Genomic DNA, 4796 nt, shown 5'->3' with positions numbered 1-4796 from the left:
TGCTCTCTCTCCTCTCCTCTCCTCTCCTCTCTCTCTCCTCTCCTCTCCTCTCGCTCTCCTCTCCTCTCCTCTCCTCTCCTTCCTCCTCTCCTCTCCTCTCCTCTCCTCTCCTCTCCTCTCCTCTCCTCTCCTCTTCTCTCCTCTCTCTTCTCTTATGCTTGGAGACAGGCTTCCTGAATTCCACATTATTAATACCCTTTCAAAAAACTTAAAAACATGTGCTTTTTTTAGTCTCTCCTGTCATCTAATTTCACAAAATCTCCATCATTTCTTCAAACCTGTTACTTAATTGGTTGTGCCTTCAAGTATGCAAATTTCCTATATTTGGCCACTTTCTTTAACTTAGTGAACTAATGATCTCCTATAACCACTGTCATTGCCATTCTGCAATAGAGCAGTGGCACTCATTCTGTGATGATATATGTAAAAGTCACCATAGTTTTACACTGGGATTCACTGACTGTACATAGCCTCTTCAAATATTCAGATCTTTATAGCAGGCATCTTAATTATTTAGAATTAATTATTTCAAATGATTTAGAATTAAACATTCGGGGAGAGCTGAAATATTATGTACAACAGCATCCAACTTTTCTGTAGAGGTTGTTTTTTCAAAGTTATGTTTATTATTCAGAAAAATCAAAGATGTAAGATAGGATCAAAGCAGTTGTACTTCAGAATGACACAGAAGGAGGGCAGTAGGAAGAGAATAAAGAATTCTGACCTACTTGAAGGCCCTTGGGTTAACTTTACTTTTTGGTTGAATGCATCAGCAATGCAATATTACATCTCTAAAAACAAACATTTTGGGGCAGAGCTTATATCAGTGTTAATTCTTGCTAAGATTGTGATTTTCTGAAAATATTTTTTTATGTAGGGCAGCTAGAATCATAGAATCACAAAATAATTTAGAATGTCAGGAGGTCATCTCTCCAGCCTCCTGCTCAAAGCAAGGCTTTGAAGTTTTATTGGGTTGTTGTTAGGTTGGGGATCTGTAAGGGAGGATCTTAAATATAGAAGACAAAATTCTGCCCTGTTACTGCATAAATCTAATCTACATCAATTTATGTCTATTGCGAATAACTATGTGTATCCCAGATCATTCTGAAAATATTTTCTTTTGCACTCTTTATAACAAGAATTATGCTTGATGAATGAATTACTGTCAATATCAGGCAATATTCAGGATCTAGCAAATAAATGCGTTGGTATGGCATTATAATTTCCTGACTTTGAAATCTGTGAGATTTGGCTGTATTATATTTGTATTGCCTAGGATATTATTATTTTTTGCTTTTATGTGTAACTAAACAATAAAAGCCAACAAAAAGAAAAGCAGGAATTAATGTAGTTCTTCAGAAATAAATAAATAAATAAATAAATAAATAAATAAGAAACTTAAATAAACTATTGTGAAACCTGAAAAACTAAGAGAAAATCTTAATTCTCAATACATTTTGCACTCCCACGATTCTATGGTAAGGATTCAATTCAGCATTCATTCCAGAGTTGTTCTTGAGTGTTGTAAAGAAAAGTGTCCTTTCTCTCTTTAATTTTACTTCTAGATGTAAGTATGTAATTCATTGTTCTGTCTGGGACCTGTTGATCCCATAGAAACTAAGTATTGTTTTCATTGTTGGCTAGAGATTTTTTTATTTGTCTGAAGAGAAAGTTGGCTAGGGTGAAATGAGGACAAGAAGCGAGTAAGGATTTTAAAATGATTGAATTTAATAAGAATGTGTATTCTCTGAGCTAATGCACATGTAATTCTCCTTCCCAACTACTCAAAATGCAGCTATCAATATTCTCTTGATGACAATAATATTTTTACACTGCAAATCCTTGCATGGATCCCCTTGTTTTGTTGTTGATTGAAGGATCATGTAAAATTCTTGTGAACATCTTTCTGACAATCTGAATTTTTCACATCCATCTTGTCCCCTGGTCTCTGGTGTTTTTTCTGCAGATAAAAAATTCTCCTTTACATGAGATATTGGCCTGGGAGAACTATCAACTCTCCTTTTTCTTTTCATAGGATGTCACTGGAGGTAAACAAGCAACAGAGAAGACAGGGTAAGAGATTCAGTACTTACTTTGCTTTTACCATTTATTTTGACAAAGTAGAAGGTCTCTGGGAAGAGATTTGGGTCTGCAATTTGTCACATTTTAAGTACAATTCAGAATTCAATGCAATAAGCTTAAAGTAGCTATTTGCTGCTGGATTGGGCAAGGCAGGTAGGTTACAATTGCAGCATCTAAATCTGGGAAATTCAACCTTTTGCCATCAAGCTGCACATTTGCCACTTTGATATCTACAAGCAAGCAACATCAGGGCTTGAAATACTCTGTGCATCATTATTATGGAATGTTTTTATGCTGTTTTTTCAAAGATGAACTACCTTATTTTTTTAAGTCTTTGTAACCATTAATTACATATTTCACTCCCTGTCTTCTTTCCTATTATGTTTGACTGCAGACTTAAGAGACAAGATACCAAGAAAACTGCCTGATCTAAACTATCCTAGAATAAGAGTCTCTGCTGCTTAATCATTTGGCCATGCCTCAGAGTAATGAAATTTGCCAGGAGTTGACCTTTGAGCATATTCTTGATTGTATTTCTTTGAGCAGGCCATTTACAAAATGGCAAAGCAGTGTGACATTCATTGCTTCACCAAGAAAGTAGGGCATGAACTACATAAGTCTATTTTCAGTGTAGAAATTACTGCTTTTTCTCTTACTGGCAATCTTCCCAGTGCAATAATGATTAGTGAATTAGTGTGTAGCAAACATTTGTGATACATACACTTCCTCAAGCTGTTACCAAATAAGAAATGAATTCTATCACCAAGAGCCTTGCAACTCTTTAATGATTTTCAGTAGAACAGCTAACCTGATTTCTGCATTCACAATCATGGCTGTCCAATACAAAACAGTGAAAGTCATCAAATACTCATGTGGATGACCATCAAAGTCTTCTCCCACAGCTAGTGCTGCTAAGTTGGCAAAATAGTATAATCAGTGCCACTCTCAAATGGGATGTGGGTTTATCTAGAGACTACAACAGTGGGTTCAAAGGATTTTGTAAAACATAGAGGCACAGAAGCTTTATTTGTCAAAGATTTCTATTTATTACAGATCACCACTAGCAAACATACTATGATTAACAAGGCAAGGATAGCTAGATAGATACGCTATCACAAACTATTCTGTGGATAAGGAATTTGTTGAATGATCACAGCCACAGTATTATGATCAGTGCTGTCCAAGTGGAGGCCAGTGACAAGTGATACTTCCCAGGGTCTCTTCCAACTTGGGAAACTCTATGATTTTCTGAATATCTACTTTTTTTTTTTTTCAGTAGTCTCCGCAAATTTAAAAGAGCCAGAAAGTTGTTTTTGCGATAATAGCCTCACTGCTGTAGATAAGGACAGACAATTAACTGAAATTAAAATTTTTTACTCTATACTCAGATGCTGGTTTAAATGTTATTTCTTGTAATGAGATTGATTGTATCAGTTTTACTATGACTGAGAACCCTGATAGTTATTTGTGTTCTTGTAATCAATGATTATATAACACCTAACAAATACTTATTATTTTGGGGAAATACACAGGAGGTGCCATCATTAGCTTGTTGTATGATGTTATAAAGAATTCAAGAGATTCTGAGGTCCCTGACATAATTCAGTGGACATCTTGACCAAATATGGGAGAACTTGACAGCAAAAGTCTTTACTGCATGAGGCAGAAATCTAACTAAATCCACTACACAGGCACAGTCTTTTGGTGTTTAGTGATTCCTGAACTTCATACAGCATGTAGCATCCCTATTTTAAAGACACCTTTACACCATGAAAATTTCAAAGTCTCTGTGAATCCAAGGTAATCATCAGCATTCCCAAGCAAACATAATCCTACATTATGAATAAGCATCAGAAATATGTCCTATTATTCCTCTTGAACTTGCTGCATCATAATTATACTTCAAACTCATTAGTTGTTTGTGGAGAAGACAATAACCAACTGTTCCTTGTTTTCTGTCTCCATGTCACTTGTGATTTTATTTTACCCCCCTTCAGCTGTCTCTCCACGCTGAAATCACCGCATTCCATTTTTCCTCATACACAAACCCCTTTGCATTTTAGTTGCTGTCCTTCTTCGTATTAGTTCAAAATGAACATATTTTGAAAAGTATAGACAAGGATCACACAGAGTATTCGAGAAGATTTTCACTTTATATAATTTTAAGGTGGTATATTTTTTTCCTCATTCTTTTATTCTCATCTTCTACACCCTATTTGCACTGCTAATTACTGATAAGAAATGAGTTCTCCTTTTCATCAAACTAGTTTAGTCCCTAGAGTCCATTCATGAGTAACAGCAGCTAATATAAAGCCTTTCTTTATGTATGCAAAAATCAAGATCATTTCCTCCCCGTGCAAATTGTTTCTCCATACAGACCGAAACACAAGCACAGAAGCAGAATTGGGTTTCACTCCTCTATTTATTTTTATTAAACAATGTCTCAATAGTTTTTGGATTACCCATGTATGTTGTTTTATTCCCCATATCAGGAGGATGTTTCAGGAGAAAAAAGAACAGCACCTAGTGAAACTCTACAAGTGACAGAGTGGCATTATCCTCAGCTACAATACTGTCTGTAACAGAGCTACCAAAGTACTTCAGATGGGTGTAACATACATGTGCTGTGGTTTAATGCACTCCAGTAAACTACTGAATTATCTTCCAAGAAGCTTGAGAAAATGTATGTGGTTCTTATCCACTGAAGTTAACTC

The 4796-nt window shown here is 35.5% G+C and overlaps 1 long non-coding RNA gene across 1 annotated transcript in view; it reads left to right on the top strand.

Annotated features, from left to right (window-relative positions):
• The first annotated feature begins 1908 nt into the window (after positions 1–1908).
• LOC116653234 overlaps positions 1909–4796 on the top strand; it is a 10515-nt gene continuing 7627 nt past the window's right edge. Inside the window, exon 1 of the long non-coding RNA XR_004306765.1 lies at positions 1909–2073. This is a non-coding gene — a long non-coding RNA (uncharacterized LOC116653234). The remainder of the gene's footprint in view (positions 2074–4796) is intronic.

Source organism: Coturnix japonica, chromosome 3 (genome assembly GCF_001577835.2).
Source record: "Coturnix japonica isolate 7356 chromosome 3, Coturnix japonica 2.1, whole genome shotgun sequence".
Classification (NCBI taxonomy): domain Eukaryota; kingdom Metazoa; phylum Chordata; class Aves; order Galliformes; family Phasianidae; genus Coturnix; species Coturnix japonica.
This window is presented reverse-complemented; position numbering and strand designations above follow the sequence as displayed.